Below are 27,526 nucleotides of genomic sequence, written 5' to 3'. Positions count from 1 at the left end.
AGTTGGGTTCAGTCTGTCTTCCCTATTGTAACAGTCATAAAAAGTCTTCCTTGCCTGTTTATCTCCATCTGCTAAACTTTTTCTTTGATAATTTCAAGGCATAATTTCCTCATAAAGTAATTTTGAAGTGACTTCAAGGAGTCAGTTCTAATCAGAGAAAAATAGTAATTTTATAAAATGAAATTTTAAGTTTGTAATTTTTTGATCCAAAGGTAATGGATATTTTTGTCACGGGAAACCAAAAGTGAAATATAAAATAGGTATTCAGAGTAAAAATTATTTAATTATTTTTATCCTAATGACATTCAAGATTGATATGTCAGAAGGTTTACTATAAGCACTGTGGGTTTATTTTCTTTGCTATGACAAAGCAGAAGCTGAGGTAAAATTTGATCGATGTGGTAATGACAATGTGGATTTATGAGGTTCCTTAATGATAAGTAAAGAGGAAAAATATATTTTAACAGAAAGCTAAAGCTAAAAGAAGACAAGTATTCTTCTGTGTGTATGTGTGTGTTTGTGCATGTACGTGTATGTTTGTACATATTATACAATGTAAGGAAATTACCATTGATAGACCATTAACAAGGGCAAATTTCTACAAAGATGACTATGACATTTATTTCAGTTTTTAAAAACAAAGTCATTGTTATTCTTTTACAGTTATTCCAATTTTTCCCCCTTTGCCCTCAATTGCCCAGCATACTCCTTGCTCCCAGTCAATCTCCACACCATTGTTCACGTTCATAGATCATTTATACATGTTCTTTGCCTAATCCTTCTCCTACTTTACACAATTATCCCTTTCTCCCTCCCCTTTGGCCACTGTCAGTCTGTTCCATGTTTACATGCTTCTGTTTCTATTTTGCTCTTTAGTTTATTTTGTTCATTAGATTTTTCTTAAAGGTGAGATCACATGGTATTTGTCTTTTACTGCCTGGGTTATTTCATTTAAGATATGCACTCTAGTTCCATCCATGCTGTTGTGAAGGGTAGGAGCTCCTTCTTTCTTTCTGCTGTGTAGTATTCCCTTTTGTAAATGTACCACAGTTTTGTTTGTTTTTTTATCCACTCATTCGCTGATGGGCATCTAGATTGCTTACAGTACTTGGCTATTGTAAATTGCTCTGTTATGAACATTGGACTACTTAGGTGCTTTTGAATTGGTGTTTCAGGATTCTGAGGGTGTGATCCCAGCAGGTGAATCACCGGATCAAAAGGTAGTTCCATTTTTGAAGAAATTCCATATTGTGCTCCACAGTGCCTGCATCCGTCTGCATTCCCACCAACAGTGCACTAGGGTTCCCTTTTCTTCACATCCTTAACAGCACTCGTCATTTGTTTATTTATTAGTGATGGCCATTATAACAGGTGTGAGGTGATGTCTGATTGTGGTTTTAATTTGAATCTCTCTAATGACTAAAGATGTTGAGCATCTTTTTATATGTCTATGGGCCATCTGCATGTCCTCCTTGGAGAAGTGTCTACTCAGGTCCTTTGCCCATTTTTAACTAGACTATTAGTCTTCCTGGAATTGAGTTATATGAATGTTTAATATATTTTGGAGGTTCAACCCTTGTCCAATGTATCATTGGCAAATATGATCTCCCATATGATCATTTCCCTTTCATTTTGATGATAATTTATTTAGCTTTGCAGAAGCTTTTTAATTAGATGTAGTCTCATTTGTTTATTTTTTCTCTGTTTCTCTTGCCCTCAGAGATACATATGCGAAAATGTTGCAACATAAAATATCTGAAATTTTACTGCCTGTGTTTTTCTCTAGGACGTTCATGGTGTTGCTGCTTAAGTTTTAATCTTTTATCCACTCTGAGTTTATTCTGGTATATGGTGTAAGTGTGTACTCTAGTTTAATTTTTTGCAAGTACCAGTCCACTTCTCCCAATATTATTTATTGAAGAGGCTATTTTTACTCCATTATATGTTCATGCCCTCTTTGGCAAGTATTAATTAACCATAGAGAAATGGGTTTATTTCTGGTCTCTCCATTCTGTTCCATTGATCTATGTGCCTATTGTTACGCCAGTACCAGAGTGTATTGATTACAGTGAGCCTTGTAGTGTAGTTTGAGATCAGGTATTGTGCTCCTTCCTACTTTGTTCTTCTTTCTCAAGATCACTGAGGCTACTCCGGATCTTTCTTTGGTTGCATATAAATTTTTGAAATATTTGCTCTTGGTCTGTGAAATATGCCATTGATATTTTAATGGCATATTGATTGAATATCAAATGGCATTGACATTTAATAAGGAAGTCTGTTGAATCTATAGATAGCTTTGGGGAGTATGGACATTTTAATGATGTTAATTCTTCCAATTCATAAACACGAAACATGCTTCCATTTATTTGTATCTTTCTCAATTTCTTTCTTCACCATTCTATAGTTTTCTGAGGATATTTTATCTCCCTGTTTCAATTTATTCACAGGTAGTGTATTTTTCTTTTTGCTATAGTGAATAGAATTTTCCCCCAATTCCTCTTTCTGATAATGCATTCTTGGTGTATAAAAATGCTATTGATTTCTACATATTGACTGTATATCCTACTATTTTTCCAAATTTATTTATTGGGTCAAATAGTTTTTTGGTGGAGCCTGTGGGGTTTTATATGTACTTTATTATGTCATCTGTGCATAATGACAATTTTATTTCCTGTTTTCCAATTTGGATGGCTTTTATTTATTTACTTTTTGTCTGATCACTGTGCTTAGAACATCCAGTACTATGTTGAATGTGGGTGAAAATGGATACCCCTGTCTTGTTCTTGATCTTAAGGATAAAACTTTTAGTCTTTGAGTATGATGTTAGCAGTAGGTTTCTCATATATGGCCTTTATTACATTGACTTATGTTTCCTATATTCCCACTTTGCTGTATTTTTATCATAAAAGGGTACTATAATTTGTAAAATGCTTTTTCAGCATCTATTGATATGATGATGTAATTTTTGTCTTTCACTTTGTTTATTAATTTGCAAATATTATATAAAGTTTTCACCCCTGGGATGAATCCTACTTGATTATGTTGTATGATATTTTTAATGTATTGGTGGATCTGGATGGCCAATATTTTGTTGATGATTTTAGTATCTATGTCTATCAGAGATATTAGTCTTCTTTTTTTCTTTGTTGTGTCCTTACCTGATTTAGGATAATGCTGAGTTTATAAAAAGAATTTGGGAGTGTTCCCTCTTCTTAAATTTTTTTGGAATACTTTGAGAAGAATAGGAGTTTGTTCTTCTTTGAATTTTTGATAAAAGTCGCTTGGGAAACAATCTAGTCCAGGGCTTTTGTGTGCTGGGATTTTTTAAAAATTACCACTTTAATTTCACTAGTTGTTGCCAATTGATTCAGGTTTTCTGCTTCTTCTTTATTCAGTTTTGGAAGATTGCATGTTTCTAGAAATTTATCTATTTTCCCCAGGTTGTACAATTCCTTGGCATACAGTTTTTCATAGTAATTTCTTACAATCTTTTGTATTTCTGTGGTATTATTTGTAATCTCTTTTTTATTTCTGATTTTATTTTTTGGGTCCTCTTTTATTTTTTCTTTATGAGCCTGGTTAAAGGTTTGTTATATTTGTTTATCTTGTCAAATGACCAGATCCTGGATTAATATATCTTTTGAATTTTTTCTTTTTTGTTTAGTCTTTATCTCATTTAATTCCACTCTGAACTTGTAGTCTCCAACATGGAGTCTGTAACTGTCTCCTTCAGACTTAGTGATCCCCACTGTTCTGCCTTGCCAGCTTTCCATCAGCACAAGGCCCAGTAGTGATTCATCTAACATCATAGAGCACAGTCATTACCTATTTCACCTGCTTCCAGAGGGTAACTCTGATGCAATTGGGAGGATGGCATCATTGGTTCATCCCAGGGAGGTACTGTTCAGTCTTCAGGGAAGATGTTGGGGATGTTTCCCTGCCCCACCCCAGGCCTTGGTCTTTCCCAGACTCTTTCCAATAATGCATAATTTCTGATGAATTAGCTATCCATTTCCTATGAGGGGCTAATCTGTCTAAAAGGGTCAGCCCTTTCCTCCATGTTGCTGATGGAAGCTGTGTGTAAGAGCCAAGGTTGGTGGGAGTATGATAAATACCTATTGCTATGCCTGTCTCTAATCTCTGTGCTCTTCTGGTTTCAGTGAACCAGGGCCTGAGAAACCAGCATAGCTGGTCATGTCTGATAGAAGTTCAGAAAGAGTCCTTTTAGAGCTTCTCATTCTTTCCCCTGTGGATACACACCGAGCAGGGGTCCCTGAGCCTGTCATTGATCCGCAAAGCCTGCAATCCTGTAGGTAGGGTAGGCCTGCTGCCTGTGAGGGGAACTGCCTGGCTAAAACAGACGTCAGGAGTTCAGTTCCTGGACTGCCAGTCCCACTCTCACAGGAGACCCATACCGGAACGCTCTGCTCTGTGCAGCCCCCTGCTCGCCAGCTCTGCTGATCATGTCCCGTAATCCCTCCCGCATGCCACTTTCTGTTCTTGCATAGCTGGGCTCAGTGGGACTGAACTGCACTTTCACTCTGGTTTCTCTGTTGGCAGAGCCCTTGTGCGCAGGAGCACAGGGTCCCTGCCCAGACACGAATTAGCTCCCCTTTCACAAAAGTCTCTGTGCGGCACCTACACTGTAGCCCCAGCCATGGTCTGCTTTCCCCCAAAGCAAAAAGTCCCTTTCAGTCAAGGCTGACCACAGTTTGCCAGTGCCACCAGCAGTTTTAGGAGATAGAGTTTCTCTCTGGAACTCTCCCCGTCAGTGCTGCAGCTACGGACATGGTGCTCACTGTGTGTGCGCAGCCTGAATCTCCTTGATGTTGTATTTCCTCCTGAGTCTCTCCCTGTGTGGGACCAGGGACTCAGATCCAGGATGGGAGCAAACCACGAAGTTGTTATTTTCTGTCATTTTCCATCATTTTCTTCTGTGCTGCAGGCTCCTCTCACAGGGCATTTTCCCCTCAATTTATAAACTGTCTAACCAGATGGTGCAAAGCATTCTCTGTACTCCTTGTCTTCAAAAAATCCCATCAGTTGATATTCCATTGATTGTTCAGGTCATTGTTGGAAGACCAGCTGGAAATCCGAGCAAGTGGGCTCAGCTTCTACTCAGCCACCATCGTCTCTCTCCCGTGCGTTTCAGTTTTAAACTAGAACTGTGCAAGGCAAACTCTGTGTAAACCGACTTCCTTTTCAGCAGCTCTACTTCATAAGTCAAGAACATTACAGTTTAGAAAAAAGCTTTGCCTTTACATTCATGGCTTTTAAGTGTTTCCGAGCCGTTTCAAATGGTTAGAAAGCTTCCTCAACCGATTCATAACTAATAGGTTACCCTCGCTTGCATAGTTTTGAGTTGAGAAGATATTTTTCTTGAATTTGGTCAGGAAACCAAAAGAGAAATATGGTACCAAAGAAACCTCCACTTATAAAATGTGAATCAAAGATCTTTTTGTCTCACTTCACCTTGGTTTTCATTTCTGTCATAGATTGTTCATATAAAATCATTATTTACACTAATTTAAAGTTTTGAATTGTAGGAATGTCTTTTACAGTTTTCCAAGCTGGGAAGTAATAGATATTTTATCACCTTCAAATTTTAAAGTAGCAACATATGTGGTTACGTAAAGAAAAACTTAACATCTTTACACACAGAAGGTCACATTCATAGGGACATCAGTTTTGATTGCATTTTATCCAAAATGTGATGGAACTGGGTTTTCTTATTAAAATATTTAATAGTATGTATAAATAATACAGATTTTCTAGTTATTACAACCAAATAACAATTGAGGGAGAGTAAAGAAAATTATAGTTATCTTGTCATTTTTCATAAAACATTATATAGAAGGTTTGACAACTCAGACAGTAATCCTGTAGGTAAGCAAAATGTAATTAATTGAAGACAAATTTTATATTTTATTCTGTTTTTCCAGATATTACACTATGTTCCTTTAGGAGCTCCTTTACAGAAAGTACTCCTGTAGGTAAGCAAAATATAATTGATTAATTGAATTGAAGACAAATATTTACTTCTGATTTTCAATATACTAAATTATATTTCTTTAAGAGATAACAATTATTTAAGTGAGTTTTGTGTCCATGTTAACATATAGTAAGATAACTCACAACTTTGTTGCTCATATTCAGTTTTATGTAACAAATAGTATAATTCCTTTCTATTATTTATTAACATAAGTCTCCTCATAACAATCTGAGATAGGCAGAGTGATTATTAATTGGTCTAGTGAAATAATGGTATTGCAGATGACTCCACATTGTCAAAATATACAGGCTATAACACTGGATAAAATATGTATAAAATGCACAAATGTACCTGAAAAAAATATGTTAAAATATTCAATATTAACTTTAAATTCTTTAGGGGAGTGAAAAATAGTGTTGACTTTGATTTATCAATAACATACACAGTTTAATATTACCTAGCCCTATGTACTATCATTCTTTCTGTAAATGGCTATTTATGACTCGATTGAAATATATCCACTTTCAAATAAGTCCCGCTGGAAAGAGATACAATTTTAGGTGCTTACTCAGCACATGTATGAGCAAGTATCTATTATATTATTAAAATTATGGCTTGACATTCATGTTTATCATATTTTTGGCTTTTTATTTTTCTTTCCTACACAACAGACTTTTTCAAAGATTACTGTGCATTATATTAAACTTGTTGGATTCTTGTTAAAAATAAACACTTCTAATTTCTATACACAGATTTTGTGATTTAGTAGGTTTGATTAGCAGCCAAAGAATCTTCATTTTTAACAAGCATGCCAGGTACTTATTATGGATATAATTCCTGGACCCCATTTGTAGAAATACTATTTATCTGGACTATATGGGACCATCCTTTTTGGCATTTAACTCAGTTTTAGACCTCAGTTATATACCCCTCTCCCTCTGCCTCTTCGTTTTCCTCTCTCTCTCTTTTCTTCTCCCTCTTCCTCTCTCATAAACTAAATTTAGGAGGTTTGGGACAAAAAAAGTAGAATGTTGAAGTGATTTTACATATAAAGTAAGTATTGAAAACCCTCGCCCTTACAGCTTACTGTCATTATGGAGCCAGAGGAAAAGTTGGAAAAAAAAGTCCCTACTCTGATGATGCCTTACAACAGTAGCAGGAACCCGATAAGTGACTTTTTAGGCACTGCAATAATAATTTTAGTCTTCCTAACCTTTTTGTTATCGTTCTCATTTAAAACTTATTAATTCCAACTCTTTCATTTTACTGATCTGGGTCAATATTTTGAAAAAGTACATTTTTTTTGTAATTTTATTCCCTATTTGTAAAGCGATATTTAATTTGGCATAAAGCCATTACTATAGTCCATCAAATAGATGATGACATTCTTTTTGTGTATAATTAAGATGGAAGCAAACATTACCAATTAAATTATAATTCAATGTGTTTTAATTATTGCCTATGCTTTTCAGAAATATTCAAATTAAAGACTCCTTATAATCGTGAAAATATGATAATTTGAAAATAAAATTATGACTGTTTATTAAGACAATTATATTCTGTAACTTGCAAGGACAGCCAGTAAGGATTTTGTGATCAAATCCATGGATACTCAGAACATGTGCAATTCTCTTGGAATTTTTCTCCCAAACTTTCTAAGATGTGCTCATATTCACTGAAACTCCTCTTGGCTTTGGATTCCATAGTCAATCTCCAGTAAATTATAGCTTGTTTTAGCAACTTGACAGCAGTAAATGAAGAGCATTTCATTCCAAATACTTATGACTGCAAATGATAGAGCATTTGAAAGAGACTGGGCTATGCATCCATCATCATTTAGTTCCAGTTTTTTTTTCTTTCCCACTTAACTAGGTGTGCAACTGAATATCTGTAAAGCTCTATTGTTTTAACAGTAATTCATGCAAAATTATTTGCATCATATGGCTTTAAAATTGCTTTAAATATCTCATGCTGTCTTTTTCACCCAGTACAATATGTGCAAAAAGATATGTAATCTTAGAACAATATTTTTCAATACAGGTTGAATCAGATTCACCAGCTAAGCAATTTCAACAAATGCACACTCATTTCAATGTCTTTCCCAAGTATACTTATGTGAGTAGTCCAGAACAGAAGGATGAGGATGTTTACTTTCAGGCATATTTTAATCCTCTATGTATGTGCAGTCCTAGAAGCCAGAAAAGCATCATCATCCATGCGTTTTTCCCTCTCTTTAACTCGATATATATTTATGAGTCAAATGTTATGAGTTGAGCACTGTGACGTTCACTGGAAATAGGGTGGTGAGAGGGAAGGAAATGGACCCTGATGCCACAGGATTTTCACGTGACAGGTGCAGTGGACATCCTGCCAGAGAAGTGCAGGACTGCACAGAAAACCTCACCTGGCAACTTGCAGGTGACAGCTCATGAGCACAGGGTGTGAACGACTTGAAAGGGATTGTTCATGTTTTTGGAATTTTGCTGACCAATTGATTACATGTTACTTGGAATAAACCATAATGGGAATATTTAATGCATGGAACTCAACAAACGTTAACACAAAAATGTTTTTCTTGTATTTTTCTATTTCATCCCCTGAGAGTTAGGATAATGGATGGGGGGTGAAGGGTTTTCAGGAACAACTGTGAAGGACACATGGACAAAACCAAGGTGGGGGTGGAATCAGGGGAGGGAGGTGTGGATGGCTGGGGTGTCGGGGAGAGGTGAGGGGAAAAGGCAGACAATTGTACCTGAACAACAATAAAATTTTAAAAAGTGGAAAAAACTGATTTTTGGTAACTACGCATCATAGTCCTCTTATAATAAACAGTTATTTGAGTAAAAATACTTTTTCATTATACCACTCTGAAATGTAAAATAAGGACCATCTACATCCTCAGAAGTCGGAGGAAGTATCATTCAGCTCTTGAAAGAATTGTTGCTCCAACTGGAGAGTAAAAGTTAAACAAAACAGACCTTGATAGAGAAGATGGACTTTCTTTGTAGATGGAACAGCATAAATTAACAAACCAAAAATCACAAAGATACATTGAAAAGGGTATCATACTTTAAATGTAATGAAAAAATTCTATTGTGGCTTAAGTTAGAAAATAAAGAGGAGAATGACAGAAATTTAAGAACCAAACATGAAATGAACATAGAAAAATTTCCATGTGGAGATGAATAGGAAAATCCTCCTGGGAAACTTTCCAATAATATAAATATAGCATACATTTTTTTTGAACTCAAAGGGAATAGGAATGTAATGCAACACAGATGAATTATATCTGCCTTTCAAATATTAATCGAGGTAGGGTTTAAGGAATGAGTTGAAGAGAAAATAAGAGTTCTCTGGAAATTGGGTAGTTGGAAATTTTTTCTGTATTCAGAGAAAGATGTTTTTGGCTTTGGCTTGGCTGGCTGTGGCAATAGAACTGAAGTGAGTTGGTTATAAAGAGATCTGTTTTGTGAAAAACTGACAGGATTTTGTCATTTTGATCTGTGAAGCAATGGCAATATGTGGAAAAAGTTATTACTTGCAGCTTCCTTGTTTGGTCTATTCACTCTTTTAGTGAGTTCAATTTATTAGGACAGGAGACACAGGGGCAGCAGCGGAGGCTAAGGGAGATTAAGCAACACACGTTTGATATGTTGAGTTCCAAGTCCCCGTTAAAAAGGGAGTTAGAGATGAGGGTCTGCATGGTGAAAGAGAAGTATAGTTTGATGACATCCACTGGGAGTGATGGAAGAGAATATAATACAAGAACATAAACACACTTTAGGAAACTTGTGTCATCTCTCTATTTCTGTGTAATAGACAATCCTAGAACTAAGTTGCTTTAAAACATTAACAACTTTTTTTGTTTTTTCAACTGTGTCAGCAATTTGGAATAAATTCAGCCTGGTTGGTTCTTTGGCTACTTTCAACGGAGCTTATTCAACACTTTGGGTCTGCCTGCTTTAAAATAGCCTTACTCCTTTTACTGGCAAGTGCTGCTGGCTGATTCTCAGTCTACAACTCTTCAGCAAATTTTCATCGCACTGGGGATTGGCCCCAAATACAATAAAAGAGAAGACATTCCTCAGTGATCATCATGTCTCAAGCATCTACTTGCATGATGTTTGATACTATCTCACCAGCCAAAGAACGTCTCATGGTCAAGAGCAGACAATGTGGGAAAACTGTGCCTGACTGTGAACACAAGATGCACTGAGGGCTATTTCTCTGACAGTAACTCTAAACCTCAAAGACCAATGAGAAGATAAATTAATAAATAAATGGAGAAGGGACACTTAGCATACTGGTGAGAAAAAATAACAAAAAGCATTACAAATGACACAGGAAAACAGTAAGAATGACAGAGTATTGGTAACATGAGAAAATGTGACACTTTTCATTTGCCTAGCGTGTCTTGAATCTTTATTGTTTCCTTCATCTGTCAGTTTTATATCAGTTAGGATTGCATTCAATGGTATGTATTAAAAAGAAACATTTATAGTGGCTGAGTCTCAGCCATGCAGACTTGACCCACATGAAATGAGGTCCAGATGTAGGTGGGTCCGGAGGTCCCAGTGGCGTGGCTCTGAAAGGACTGGTGAGGACTCTCACTTGTCACCTCACTTTCGTTGTAAAATGGCTGCTTCTCTCCAGGCATGTGGAAGGAAGAAAGGCAAAAGTGAAGGGAAAGCTCTCTTTTAATGAGACTCTTGGGAGAACAGCTTCCAACACTTTCCATTGTCAGGGTTAGATCTAATTCCACACAAATGGGAGCACTGGAGTATAATCAGCAGGGCAGAGAGCCCCCCGTGAACAGAGTCCGATTTCTGACACAGTGAGGGATTTTTAAATGTCAGGTGGAATAAAAAGCTAACATATACTGAGCATTTAATTCCTAACCAGCATTGTTTTAAGTATTCATACATATTATCATAATTAAATGCCACAACCACCCTTTACATTAAGTACTGATATTGTTATTAAATTTAAAGACACAAAATTGATCAGAGAAAAATTAACTTACTCAAATTTGCATAATGAATAGGCTCTTAAAGATTTCTGACACAAAAGGAGAAGTTTTACGCTGCCACATTGTGTAACACCACCCACCAATGTGATTAAAATGTATGGCAAAGACAGCCTTCTGTCTACCATTATTGTAACCTAACATAGGATTTCTAAACAAGTAATTTTTCCAGTAAAGAATTAATTTATGGTATAAAAATTTAATTATCATTCTTTTATTTTAAAATATGACTTCCTCATGTAGTTTTCACTTCAATCATGTTTACTACATAACATAGTCCATACATCAATATTTATATATCTATTAATTTCAATATGAATGGATTTGGTAATTATATTAATTATAAGGAAAAGTTTGCTTTCATAATATCCTGAACATTTTTATTATTATGCCAACCAAATAATTTGGTACTACATTTAATATCTAATGGGGTATAAAATTATACTGTGTAAGAAAATCTTCAAAATTTTAGGGTATTTTTTAACACAATGGCTTTTAAAACCCTTAGACCCATTAAAATCTCAAATAAATTGATTTTATACAAAAATAATGTGAAGGTTTAATGTTTGAAGCAATAGAAGCTATTGAACTCATGACTACTACCTGTCCATAGCTAGAAGCGTATTGAAACATATTTATATCACATCTACAAATGAGAAGAAGTAATACTATCTTTTCATTGTCTTCCTTTCAAAAGTATACTGTAACAAAGATCCTGAGAAAACCTTTCATGATAGAAAGTGTACATATAATGAAAGAGTCAACTCAGGCAAGTATTCTACATTTATTCAAACTGTAAAATTGCTCGTATATAGAGAACTTGTGCTGAATCTACTTTATTTAAATGGAATATTGCAGCATACTCACAATAGAAGCCCATACATTTCCCTCTGCATGATAATGTAAGGTTTATGTTGTTCAGAAGGAAATTTCTCAGAACATTACAGAAAGTAGAAATTCTTATTATTCAAGAAGTTGGGTAGAAGAAATGTGATGACTCCGAATTCAATAAAAGGCAAGTTTTATTCCAAACAGTGGGTTCATTTTTATTAGGTATTCTACATTTTTATAGTAATTACCAGTACAGTTTGTGCAGGAAACCTGAACTATGGGCTAATATAAGTTTCATTATTTTCTATAGAGGAGAAGGTAAGGCAAGTCTATCTTTAAGACTGATACTCTGTTTTTATTTTAATTTATTTTTTATAATATCCAATAGATAGTCGAGTTGAATGATTCAGGAAAATTTAAGTATAATGAGTTCACCGCATTAACTTCATTTGTGTGGCCTTTAAAAGTTCTTATCTTTTGAAAATCTCTTTAAATGTTATTTTATGCTGTTTCTAACTTCTGGGTTAAGTATTTTATCTAAATGTTTGCTACCTCCAGATGGGAATAGAGCTTTCTTTGAAAGAAAGTACTAACCAGGACTGACCCTGCTTAGCATCAGAGATCAGACAAGATCAGGTACATTCAGGGTGGTATGGCCATAGACGTTATGCTAAGCAAAATAAGTCAGGTGGTGAAAGACAAATATCACATGATCTCACCATTAACAGGAACCTAGTCAACAAAACAAACAAACAAGTAAAATATAACCAAAGACACTGAAATAGAGAACAGGCTGACAGTGTCCAGAGGGGAGAGGGGAAGGAATTTCAGGGGGAAAGGGGAAGGGTTTACAAGAACAAGTATAAAAGACACATGGACAAAACTAGGGGGCGTGGAAATGGGGGGGAGGGTTGGGTGGGTGGGCTGAGATGGAAGTAAAAGACAGAAAACTGTACTCATACAACAATTAAAATTTAAAATATATAAAATAAAATAAAGTTCTATTCCATTGACAGCCTTCTGTCAAGTATTATTATAACCTAACCACCTACCTCTTATATTATTGTATTATTAACAACTTATTACTGTGACCTAACCTATTGTACCCTCCACTGAGTAAACTGTGTTCCCTTGAGTCAACGTGTCATGCACCTACTGTGCACCAAGCACTGTTCTTGACTGAAAAGATAAAATGACATTTGATACCACTGCTGCTGACTGGCTCGTTGTTTAACTTATTAATCTTTCAGATATAGATATCAATGGTTGTATCATTGTTTTGTTCCATAACTATATTTGTCTCTGTAACACAGGTAAGTTGACCAAAAATAATAGAAATGTACTTCCTACTTCAAAGCTACGTGACTGGTGTCACCACAGAGGAGCATGAGGAGAAAAGGAGATGTGCTGAGAGAGGAGGGAAGCAAATGGCTGGCTCATAACATATAATTCATAGTGCAGACCCTATGCTTTAATTTAAGTTCAATTAGATGGATTAGAGAGTTTAAAGAAAGGCGATAACGTGCTATAAATTAGTATGCATCTTAATCATTTAAAAGGAAGAGATGGAAAATTAAAGCATATTATAAATACTCCAGATGGGAAATATAGAGGAGAAGCAATATAAAAATATAGCATTTCAGAAATAGCAGGAAACATGGATGCTCGGAATAAGAAAGTGTAGTTGTTTTTGGGCAAGATAAATAAATATAAATGTATTAGCCTGTCAATTATGTAATAATAGTACAAAAATAACTGACAAATACATAATTAGAATGGGAGATTTAAAAACCTCTCTTGCAATAATAGATCAACCAAAAATATTTGATAAGGACTTAGACAAATAGAACAACACAATTAATAACAGTGATTGAAGATACATATGGTAACCATTACATGCAATGTGCAGAAATATGGATGTTTTTCAATTACATGAGAAACATACTTTAACATGAACTAGGCTACAAAGAAAATCTCAAAATTCTCAAAAATCTTCAAAAATGGCAAGAGTGTTATAGTGTAATACAAAAGTCATTAATGTATCTTAATCCTTCCATTGTATAATATTTGAGAATTAAGAAAATAGGGACTAAAGTATTATGTGCATTTCATGAGTAACTGAAGAAGTACAGGATACTTCGACTTATTTCAGGAATGTTTAATTTTAGTGAATCTATATATGTAGTGAATCAAATTGATCACTCAAGGAAAAATTGTATTGATAAATGCCAAGCTATTATTTTATTAATAATTCATAGTTCAGTTGTTCTTTTATAACATTATTCAATTAAACCACAGAAAGTTAATATTTTAATAGATGATGTAATTTTAACATTGTATAGGAAGAATAAGTAACATTTTCTTACATACTTCTCAAATAAAAATTTGGAAATATAAGAAACATTCCATTACTTTAAAGACAATTAAATAACACATAAATAATTTGTGTTACAAGATTGAAAACACGTAAATGTAACATTAGCATCATGCAAATAAGTCAGACATAGACAATTTATATGATGATTGGGAGTTCATAGATACTGACTTTTAAGACAATATTAATTTTGTACATAGAGAGCTTGGAAAGTATATCTTATGATGCATAAACTATTAATGGTTTATATATATGATATATTTGGATAAATCATGCTATTGACAAAAGTTGTTCACAAATAACATTTAATTGTTGTTGCATAGATTTGTACTTGATATTTATTTCTTTAGTTTGCTTATTAATGCTTCATTTACTTTTCAATGCACATGTATAGCTCAAATCAAGGCATGTAAGTAAAAGTATTTCTACGTTGTTTTAAAACCTGTTATTTATAAACAGATTTACTTCTGTTTCTCAAGAGATTTGTTTCACATATAAGTTGTAATCGAGTCACTGCTTGACAGATAAGATGGGTCAAAGTTTTATACAAGTCATTGGGCATGTAAGAAATATCACATATAAAAGAAATGTGGTAACCATCTTAATGTCCATTAGCAACACAAATTTATTGACTCACAGTTTTGGAAATGAGAAGTTTGATATTCAAGTATTAACAGGGTTGCTTTTCTCTGAGAGTGGTGAGGAAGAATCTGTTCCATGCCTTCCCCCTAGCTTTGGATGATTTGCTGGTGATCTGTGGCATTTTGGGGCATGTGGATGTACCACTCTGATTTTTGCATTCATGTTGCTATAACATTATACCTGGGGGCAAGTCTTCTGTTCTTCACACAGTCTTCTTTTTATAAGGACAACACTTATTAATAGAATATGGGTCCATTGTACTATACTCTACTATGACCTCATCTGAACTAATATATAACAACCCATCTTGAAATAAAGTCACATTCTAAGGTACTGGAGATTAGGATGGCAACATAGGAACTTGGGGTGGCACAATTCACCCTATTAACAGACTCTAAGTCTTCACAGAAAAAGAAATATATAGCAGTTTACATTCTATGATTTGTGATTACTTTATTGATTCCAGATACATGTTTGAAAGTGTTTTCTTATTTTCTTCCAGTTTTATGTGTTTTTACGGAAAATATATCATTGTGTTACTAGAAAAATGTACATTTAAAATTAAATTGAAATAAATAAACATATTGAAATATATCACACTTTAATAGAAAATTCTTTTCCAAGAAGTGTTCTGTGAGTAGGGCTGTTTAACCTTATTTTTAGTTTCTGGAATAAAACTCTTGACAATAATGTTATGATACATTGTCAAGCCAGGGTTTAGCTTATTTTTTTCAACACTTGAAGGAATATCTGTGGGAAAAAATTGGAATCAATATACCCGAGTGAAAGCAACATTAATCACTGAGATTAGGAAAAGGTTAAGTGCCTGATGTGATGATAATAATATAAAGAGTGGAGGGAAAGACAGAGATACTTGGAGAGTGAAATACAAAAGAAAAAACTGATTCTTAAAATTGTTAAAGCCTTACTAGAAATTTCTGCTTTTTAATGCACAAAGACACAGAGTGGTATAAATTGGCTTCTATTAGGGTTTGGATGGTTGAAAGAAAGGGGAGGTTTTATTTCTATATTTGGATGTGTTAGGAAGGATTAAAGGCACAAATCTGACCTCCTTCTTATCTTTTTCCCCACTTTCCCTTAAAGAAAAAAGTCTAGGAAAACTAAGCTAATGATGGGTATGATTAGTTATTCTTTCTATAGATTTTCCTTCTTCCTAGAAACCCCCATGCTCCACATACTCTAATTCAAAGCTTTTCAGGCAAAACTGAGTTAGATAATACAATTTAGGGATATAGTTCCAAATGAATAATTTAAACCTCTGATGCCTGAATTTCTTTGCTGAGGCACAGAAATCATACCCGACTTTACTTATTCAGTTTCAAACACCAAAGAGCAAGCTAGCCCTGATGGACACCTATAATTGAAATAGAAAAGCAGTAAATAATGATCAGTCTGCTTTAGATGTTCGCCTTCTTCACACCAAATTAATATTTGAAGATGTTATTAATTTTGTTGTAAAAATTAGTAGGTGTCATTTTTACATCAGTGTACTTGATATGATGTTCAATAAACAACTCTTTGTTCATCTCTTGAAGATATTTTATTCACCCTGTTTGCTTTCATATGTGTATCTGCAGTACACCAGAAAGTTTTATGCCTGTTGGAAGGCAAGAATTACTCAAAGCAAAATTCACTAGTGGCTTTAAAGTAGGGAGGGATTCTCTTGTTTGTAAGATACCCATAAGACTATCAGGGTGAATTTTACTATAGTAACCACATGGAAACTATACAGTAAAACAAACAAACAAACACACAAACAAATAAACCTAATATAAAAAATAAAAAATAAAACCTCACCTAAAAATAAAAAAATAGCAAAAGAAATATGTCACAAACATGGAATTGGCAATTAGAAACAAAATATTTTACAATGCATCTCCCACTCTCCACTTAAGAAACATACTACACCTGAGGACCATCAGAAACGTGTTTTATCTGCCCTGGATGGTGTGGCTCAGTAGATTGAGCACTGGCCTGTAAACCAAAAAGACACTGTTTTGATTCCCAGTCAAGCCACATGCCTGGATTGCAGGCCAGGGCCCCACTGTGGGGTGCATGAGAGACAACCACACATTGATGTTTCTCTTTCTACTTCCTTTTCCCTATGTCTAAAACCAAATAAAAAAATCTTAAAAGAAAGAAATGTGTTTTATCCCCTTTCTGATTTTATGCTCATCTAATGTGTTAAAAAAGGTGCTCTTAAGTTTTTTTCAGCAAAACTGTAATAGTAAAAGTAAATAGTAAATAGTAATAAGTAAAAAGTAAAAAGTAATAGTAAAAAGTAAAAAGTAAATAGTAATAGTAAAAATGAGTACACTGATACTAAGCTATAAAAATTAAAGCAAGACTGATGGAAGAGAATTAGCAAGCATGTGGGTTTTCACGGGGCTCTGCAATCTAAGCAGCAGGAAGCAGACCACATACCTGGTAGGGACACTATCCTTCCTATGCCATGAGTTTAATGCACCACCATTTGATCACTCCCTTTGTGAATCATTAACAATTCAAAATCAGAGATGGAGGCTCTCTTTATCCATCCAAGACATTTTAGATATCTATGGTGAGAGGCAGTGGTAAGAGGCAGGCATCAGGGATTATCATTTTCTTATACTATGTTAAATAGAGAATTGCCACAAAAGGGCATTTAGGTAATCATTTTTAAAAATAGAAAAGAGAGCAACTGTTGTGAATGGGTAATAAAAATAAATATTCTGCTACACCAAGGGAACCCTTGATAAGTAACCCAACTTCTCAAATATTTAATTCCATAAGAATTATCAGGTAGGTTTTTGATAAAGTAATTTGCATTCAGTAGCTGAAAATAGAAATGTACATTTTTATTAGTAAGCAGACATCTAGTTTTGTCAACATTCACATCTGAATATAATCACTACAGCTCAATACTTAACATTTCTCTGGTTAATAAAAAGATCCAGTTTCTCTACTTAGATGGTCAATTTGACTGCTAGATAATTATGATACAACTTATTCAAAGTGAAATCCAGGGATATGGGCTACAGTAAGGCATGGTGATGTATATTTAGTCTTAGGTCTTTATACACTTAATAAGGTACAGAAAATTGGCCTGAAAATGAATTTATATTGAGTTAATTATTTTCTGTCTGGATTTCTTCTTCAAGAAATAATTTTCTTCCACTCTAAAAATGCAAACCCAAAAACCAAAATACAATGAAAAACATGTTTAAAAGAAAAAAATAATAACACTGAAAACATAGATAAACCCAGACCATAGATTGAAGTGTAAGTGTTCCCTTAACTAATAGTTTTATCACAGCATTAGCCTTCTTATTATACATAAAATCTGTATTCAGTACTCTGTGCAAATCCATCACCCCTGCGGGCAGCACTCTGATCTTCCTGACACTCCTTAAACGGGCTCTACTCTCCAAGGTGCACTGACTAATGTGGATGTTCTGAGCCTGTATTACTGTATGCTGGTCTTTTTCATAGAGGTCAGGCTTCAGATCATCAGCATTCCGCTTTTCAAATTTACTGCACACAGGCAGATATGTCTTTCTCCTCTCTAGGGATATTGTATTCATGGAACTTTGAACTTGTAGCCTGAACCTAGAATCCACAGAATCAAAGTGGATGTCAATTGCCTTGCCTACCCTAGGAGAAAGAATATTCACCACGAGAATTAGAGCACTCTCGTAAATGGCATCTGTCATGGCAGAGCCTGCAGCCTCAAAAATTGAGGTTTTTATTAAACTAATTGTGTAACATTGGTTCACAGGGTCATATTGGTTTCAGGTGTACGTTTCCTTGGTACAGGATCTGTGTGTTGCATTGTGTGCCCACTACCCAAAGTCAGATCTTATTCAGTCACCATATAATTGGGCCTCTATCTTTTACAATGGCTCCATCCTCTTCCCTCACCTGAGCAGGCTAATTGGGCAGGTGTTCCATGAACAAATCAGCAAGCAATTTGTAAGTGGGGAGTGTGTGGTTGTAGAATTTCTTGGAGTTTAATATTTCAAGGAAAATAACATTTTAGAAAAAGCCGTTATAAAGAATGGTTATGGGAAATAGTGGCTACTCATGAGGCAATAACATTCACTAAATCTGAATAGGAAAAAATTTGGGAGACCATAACAGGGTGGGTGAAACAGAGGAAGATACATGTAAGAGAAAGGAAGAGGGTTTATACCCATAGCAAACAATCAAGGACAACAGGCATATAACAAATATGCACTTCCCTGTCCTAAATATTGCAAAGAAACTTTGAATTAGTTTTCGTCCCTCTATGAAAACAAACCAAACATATAATTTCACTCATATACGGTATATAAAACTGAAATTCCTAGGCACAGACAACAGCATGGTGGTTACCAGAGGGAACAAGATGGGGGGAGGGTAATAAAGGGTAAAGGAGGTCAATTATACACTTTAAATACATAGTACAGATTGTTGCAGACACTCAAAGATGCTCTATTTATTAGCGTTGCTTAAAACCACTCATCTCCGGTGGTGAAAGTGACCTTTTCTCTGTGCCCCCCAAAATGTTCCTTGTAAAAACACATCATCTAGTCCTTTGCCCTAAAATCTATTTAAAAATTTGGTATTATACCTTTGTTTGAAATTAAATACCTACCCTAATTGTTTTAAAACCTGATTTATAACGGAGGCTTCCAAGGTTTAAGCATTAGCTCTTAAGAATTGTCCTGTGTTAAAAGCATGCCATGCCCCAGGCACTTTTACACTGTGACCTTTTATTTTCATTAAATGCACTAGGTATAATCTCTGTTTTAGTCCTAGCCTTCAGTGACGCATAAAATCAAGAAATGAACATACTTTAAAACATAATCATTCTACTTCAGATTGTCAGCGCATTTCTCCCATGCCCTTGTACTTGGCTTGACACAGACTGACACCGCAAACGATAGTGTACAGATGGGGATACTGAGACCTCGTGTGAACCCACATACACGCAGCATTTATCTCCCTTTTAACCAGGTGTGTCGGAGTAAGGAGACCTAATTTCACACGTTAGAAGAAGAGACATTTACAGTCACTGGTAAGTGACGAGGGAAAGCTCATGTGAAATTAGTGTGAGGAGGGTGAACATTTTTCCAATTATCAGGCTATGAGCTCCAGGGAAAACATGATGAACAGGAGAATGAATAGCCCTTGCCTCACTCTTTTCTAGACAGATGAGAATTATTAATATGCAGTGGTCACTGATGTGCCACCCAAAAATGGGGCAAAGAATGACCTTAAGTTCACAGAACGGAGAAAGTTATTTCCCAAACAGAAAAGGAATCTAGACCTTAACATAGTAAGTATGATAGCGGCACCACTAGCAGGCCTGATGCAGTTTTCTTATTTCATTTCAATTTAATTAGAGAAATTTGTTAAGTTTTGTGTGCTACAGTTAGAAGGAAAATACATTAAAACAAATAAGTTGTTATAAAATAAGAACATGAGAAAATTTGGGGGAAAATAACCCCAGACTATGTAAATAAAAAAATAAATTTACCATTTTAAAAAGAAGCTTTGGACAAATATCTTATTTTAACTGTTCACAAACACATGCAATGAAAATAAACCCATTTAGCATTATTGAAATGGAAAATTGGTGTTCCATGAAAAGATAATGGTAAAGAAAGAAAAAGAAAAACTAGATACAAAGACAGAATATCTTTAATCATATACCTGTCAAGGACTTTTGCAGGAATCTAGACTTTCAAAACTCAACGCTTTAAAAAACAAGCATAATAAAATGAAAATGGCAGAAAGAATAGACACTTAGACAAAATGATAGGATCTACAAATTTCAAATAGGTACATGAAAGGAAAAAATATTTTCAACATCATTAGCTTTCAGGGAAATGCAACTTAAAACCACAAAATATCAATATTACCGTACACCTCTTAAATGGAAACAAAACAAAACTTACAATATTTAGTGTTAAGGATTATGCAGAAAAACTGGAGCTCTGATACATTATATGTGGGAATGAAAATTGGCATAGTAACTCTGGGAGATAATTTAGTGGTTTCTAATGAAGCTGCATGTGAACTTACTGTATGATCCAAAAATCCTGCTCTTAGGAATACAAAGAATTCAGAATTATCTCCATACCAAAACCTATACACAAAACATTTATAGCAGCTACACTCATAGCAACACTGAACTGGAAGCAACCCAAATGTCCCACAGAGGTGATGGGATAAACAACCTGTGACACACACAAAGAAATAGAACACCGTTTCCAATATAAAGGCACAAACTTCATGAATGCAGCAACTTGGATGGATATCAGAATTATTTTGAGTGGAAAAATGCAGCATCAAAGGTTTTATGCTTATGTTTATTTTTTGGTGGCATTCGTGAAAAGAAAACACTTTGGTTTGGGGAAGAGTTCAGGAGTCAGCAGGGCCTGGTGATAGAGGTAAGCAGCAGTGACCACAAAGATGCGGCACGTGGGTGCTTATTTTAAGCTGAGGGCGGACTGTGGTGAGTCCGTGAATATATACGTGTTAAAGTTTGTAAACTTGTACAGAAAACAGTCAACCTCACTGTAGGTTACTAAAAAAATGAGAAAAGATATAAAATGCACTTATGTTTGATTTATGCATTTTAATTTAGCACAGGTGTGTCAATATATTTATTTAATGCCTAGAATTTCCTTTGAACGTGGATATGATGTTCAGAGTTCTGTGTTTTCTATTTGTGTAAACATACTCATAATGATTCATATACTATTTCTAGTCCCTTTTCTATAAAGTAAAATGATGTATTTCAGACACTTGTGAATAAATCTGAGGACAAAAATACACCCCCAAAATGGTAGAATGAGTAATTAGAACAATGAAGGGGAAATTACTACATCATTGCAAGTTCACACAGCCATGAAAGCTTGACTCCCTATTAAATAAAAGTTGGCACTGGAACTCAAGAAAAATTGTATTTATATTTCTATAACATTTGTGGGAATTTAAGTGCCTACAATTTTCTGGGATGGATTTCACATTATGTAATAATTATTTTTTTCTAATGAGACTGAAGAGAGCTAGGAAATGAGTAGTATTTTATCAAGTATCCAGATGTTTTGTCCACTTATCTCTTTTAAATCACATTTTTATGAGTTTCTATTACCTTGAATTTTCACATGTGGAAATTAAAAATCATATAGTTTAGATGTGTTCCCCAAAGTAAGATAGATGATAAAAAACAGATGGAAAAGAAACTAGGTACTGTGCTCTTTATTGTATTAATAAGTGTTACTTGCGTTTCAATTGCACCTAAGTTGGGGGAACAGAAAATGATGAAAAAAAGTGATGGCTTTCCAGTCTATATGCTTGAGAAGTGCAAATATTCTTCCTCTGAGACATCAGTGCGGCAAATTGTGACATGATACAAATTCTGTTGCTTTTTTGGAGGGTGGGGACTTTTGATTGGGTCATGACCATATAACCAAAAACTGCATATCTCAATTACCAGTATCCATGGAATTTTGGTCTTGCCAGTAGGGTGTGAGCAATAGGAATATCTACTTCATTATTGTATAAAATGATATTGTTAGTTCTCCTTTTCTGCTTTTTTACCCTTCCTATGTTCTGGGACAACACATTTACAGCCACGTATAACATAGCTTTCACCACACACACTGGGACCATGCCCTCAGGTCTGGTGGAGGAAACTTGGACTCTGAATGGCGTGTGAAGCTGAACTGCATAGTTCAGCCTGTCAGTAGAGTGTTAGATGAAGAATGGGAGGAGTGAGTAAGAAAACGAAACAGCAAACCCTTCTGTAATTTATGTGGCTGTATTTTTGTTAACTTTGTTACAACAGTTGTCTATGCTCTACAGGATATAGTTTGCAGTCTTATTACTTGAATAGAAGTGTCATGGAAACTTCTTATTAGACAGATGAAAATAATAAATGTAGTTAGGTGCAGTTAGGAAGAAGTAGCCGTGTCTTCTTGTGTAGTTTTGGATGGTCCTGTTAAATGTACTGTGACTGATTTTATTGTAATAACAGTTTTTTTCAAAATTGATGTTTTCTTTAAAGGATATGTAATAGTATATCAGTTATTAAGAGTTCTTTAACATCTTACATGATTATTATGATCTGATATCTGACTAGACTTTAAAGCAATTCACTATATATAGCTTACTATTATTCATCGAATTTCAGTTTATCATATCGCAGCTAATACTTTAGAAGTCTAGAGTAATACTTTAGACTACGCTGATATTGAATGAAGATAAAGTCTGCCATAGAAATAGCCTTTACTTAAATTTAAGAAAGAGAAAAATTTTTTTAAAAAATGTTAAAAAGCAAGTTAAATATTCTTATCTTTTGTAACAAGTACCTATACCTTGAACTCTACTCAGAAGTAAATTATATGAATAAGATATTAAATCCTCCAGGCCCACAGAATAAAATAAAGATTAAGAAGAAAATTAGAAAGGAAAGGAAATTAGAAATCTTTTATTAGAAGGAAATTAGACTATTTAATTGGAAGTTGTTTGCATTTCAAAAAAAAAGTGTGTTATGTTCCAGAAGTATGATTCAGTGAGGCTTTAAAACACAAATCCTTTCACAACAGTTTTCCCATGGGATTAGTTCCCCAAGCTACACCTACCAGCTCCTCTTATCTGTAAGTTCCCTGAAAAACAACGTAAGTCACATATTTTCGTCCACCCTCTAATTTTAGATTCCCCGGTCACTCTGTCTCCTTACAAAGAACTGGCCTTTAACAATCCACCTCTCGCCCACAAATACCTCGGCCATCCTATGTGACTAATCTAGGTTCCTACCCCTTTACCTCACCAACTTCCCTAGGATACACTCCAGCCACCCAAACTATGACAGCGTCATAGGTTTATCTGCCTTCCCCCAAATCATTTAACTACTGGCGACGGGTGGACAAAAGACCTCCAAGCACATCTAAATCATCCAAGATGCCTCACACACACTTACTTGGTTCTTTTCACAATACCTACGCTTGTCTCATAGGAAAACCTGCTTCCTCTGGCTATCAGCTGTCACTCCAACCACTATTCTTAACTTCCTTGTTTTTCCTTTTCCTTATTCTACTTTCATTCCAGGAGTACTGATTTCTACCCTAAAAAAGAAACCCTACATTTTGGTCACCATATACTCATTATTAATTTTATTTAGTCTTTACCGATGCTGTGCTAACCATATTTGCCAAGCTTATGATTCTTCTTATTCTCCACAGGGGGATTTTGTTTCACACAAATATTTAACTTCCCTTTTGTAATTACTATATTTGTCCTTTACATTTCCAAATGAAAGTGCTTGCAATTTCAACCACTGTGATTATGAAAGTGTTTGGACCCATTTTTCTTCTTTATTAATAAGAGTTGAGATAAGAAAGCACGAACTGTTCTAAACTCTTTTTCAACTCAAAGGGAATGTCATCTATCTATCTATCTATCTATCTATCTATCTATCTATCTATCTATCTATCATCTATCTATCTATCTATCATCTATCTATCTCTATATCATCTATATCTATATTAAAGTTCTGGTAGTATCTGGCAAATAGGAATATGGAATTAGTTATAGGTAAATTTATGGAAGAGCAGCAGAGTGAAAGAAAAAAAGATGTTTCTTACTTTCAGAACACGAAGAATCTCCCATCAATGATTTCAGTCACTAATAGTGCTAACATGGATAATGTTCAAGAGGATTCCCAGAATTAGGGCAAAATTTCATTTCTTCCTCTCATGATATTCCTAACCTTCTGGAAGACAATTACAGCTTTCAATTTCAATTTCTATGTATTATGCAAGTGCCTCTTGATGGTGGAATTTAACTTGGCATTATATTTTTAAGAATTATGAGAAAAATTGCTCTCAGATTTCCAGTCCATCTGAGACCAGGGGGAGCTGCAAAAGTTTACAATGCTAAAGCGTAATTGACAATGAAAAATATGGCTCCTCTGCTTTTCCCATAAGTGTAGTGGAGGAGATGCCTTTCTCGGGGCTAGAAGTATATCTCCATATGTTCACTGAATTCCATTCATTTCTGTGCTTCCTACAGACACTTTTCTATTAATTATTCTTTCTATTAAGAATGTCTTCGAAATATTCCTCTTTGCTGGATACTATCAGCACTTTAATTCAGTATTTCCTATTTCAAGAAAAAAAAACATAAAATTTCACAGAACACATACTCTCATTACAACTAACTTTAGTTTTCCTTCTGTAAAAGCAAATATGTTATTTTAAATAATCTTTTCTTGATTTGTTTCTAAAAATAATGTCTGTACTTTATACTTATAATTTATTTTACCATTTCTGAATGCCTTTGATGTTTAATGCAGAACATTTTGGATGTTTAGGTATATATGCAATAATTAACTAATTGCATAAACATAGTTTTAAATTATGGCCTGAGAAGGTGTCATTGATAGAAAGTTCTTTACCAATAAAAATCAAGCTAATCAAGCAAATTTTACTTATAAATGTTGAAGAGAATTATTTCAGTTACAATAAAGACTGGGAAAAGTATCTTCACGTTTGTTTATGGAAGGAAATTATCCTATTGTCTTTATATCCAAACAGTTGTGGACAGTAACATGTGAGGAAGTCAGGTTTTGTGGAAGCACAGAAATCTCTCCTATGGCACAGTCTTAGGTGGAATTAGGTTATAATATGGAGACTTGTCTTTCCTTCGGTGCATCTCTCCAGTGTGAAAGTACTTACAGTTTTATCATGGCATCTAAGACAGAGCATGCACCTCACTTGTAAATGAACCAATTTCTATTCGTCGTTAAGTCTTTCTAGGTTAACAGAACTGAATTCAAGTATATTCCAAAATTTAAGTCTGTGAAAACAAAAAAGTTTAGTGTTTTAGAAGCCTTAATGAAACATGCTGAGAAGGTCTTAGACCAACTCTAAAGTTCATTTGTTTCTGTGCTCTCTAAACAGCTAATAATACAAAATGTTATGTAATTTTATATAAATAAAATTCTTTGTAGACTTACCCTTATTCACATATTGATAATGTCTATGCCAACATCTTACTGCATTAGGGAAGACTGAATATAAATTAATAAGAAAATAAAAGATGGAAGTTGTTATCACTGGCCACTGGTTATAAGAAATTACATAAAAGTTATTATAACAATAAAAAGGTATTGATATAAGAATTGCTCATTCAGCAAAAAATTATTTACTAAGCAATAGCTAAAGACCCAAGAAAATAAAAGTTTATTAAGGAAAAATTTGTATCTTGTGTAAGAGAGACATTTATAGTGTATTAGCTAGAGCTCTTCAGAGAAAAAGAACCAACAGAATATATTTAAGGAATTGATTCATCTGATTATGGAGGCTGACAAACCTCAGGATCTTCAGGGAGAGTCAGCAAGCTGGAGACCCGGGAGAGCTGACGGTACGGTTCCAGTCTGAGTCTGTAGGTCTGAGAACCAGGAGACCTCATGGTGTACTTCCAGTCCAGAGGCCTGCAAGCTCGAGACCAGGAAGAGCCCATACTTCCATTCAAGTCCAATGTCAGGATAGATCTCTCTTACTTGAGAGAGAGTTGGTCAACCTCATTACTCTATTCAAGCCTTCAGTTGATTGGGTGAAGTTCATCCATGTTAAGGAAGGAACCTGCTTTACTCAGTTTACTGATTCAAATGTTAATCTCAGCAGAAACACTCTCCTAGGCATACCCAGAACAGTATTTGACCAAACATCGGGGCATTTCTTGGCCCAAGTTAGGTTGACAAATAAATTTAACTATCACAGACAATTAGAGTCCTAAATTGGAATTACGATTGTTCTTCATTTATTTAAATTATTGCGTTTAACTTCAATTCTACATATAAAAATTTAAAGTACAATTTATTAACCAACATTAAACATGACAACATCAATACTAGAGACCCAATAGGTATCTCTTTGCCTTTTTTAAAGCTTTTATTCCTAACATCCTTTTTTCTCATAAGGCACAGGTAACATCCTCTATATCTACGCATTAATGTTAAAGTCTATAATGGAATCTTTGCTTAGCAAACCCCGAAAATGCAGGATCTACTACAACAGCATTGCCCAGTTCTTGTCTATGTAATTCAATCATTTCTACATTCAAGTTCAAATTCCATATTAGCTTAAGTTCTCAACTTGTTACTTGGGGTAATAAAACAAGTCAGATTATGGTAATAATATCCAATTTATTCTAAAGATATGGTAGATATTTGGTAACCAACTATTTAAAAATTCTGACTATAATATTAGCAGAAGAAACAGGTGAAGTATGATTAAAATTCTGGAGTGAAAAAGAAATGTAACATACACCATGTGACTACTGTATCTCTATTTTTCTTCTTCCTTACAGTACAAATGGCAAATCTTTATTTACTTGAATAGGCTTTAATGCATGTGCATCTGAAAGTTTTAATAGATGTGATTTTTTTTCCTTAGACTAGAGTATAAAAATATTCATATTAACCACATATTATCCTTCTGAAGGCTTTCCTGATTTTTAAAAGAAACTTGAAATGCATTCTGATCTATATTAAATTGTTTATTTTGTAACGACAAGCCTCATGACATTATGTCTTACAATATTATGTGTACTGATCTCCTGAGGCCTCTTGCTTTAATAAATTGTCATCCAACTGGGAGGTGAT

Source organism: Artibeus jamaicensis, unplaced genomic scaffold (assembly GCF_021234435.1).
Source record: "Artibeus jamaicensis isolate MK-2021 breed Jamaican fruit bat unplaced genomic scaffold, CSHL_Jam_final scaffold_369, whole genome shotgun sequence".
Lineage (NCBI taxonomy): Eukaryota > Metazoa > Chordata > Mammalia > Chiroptera > Phyllostomidae > Artibeus > Artibeus jamaicensis.
The sequence above is the reverse complement of the archived record's forward strand: the minus strand, read 5'-3'. Positions refer to the sequence as shown.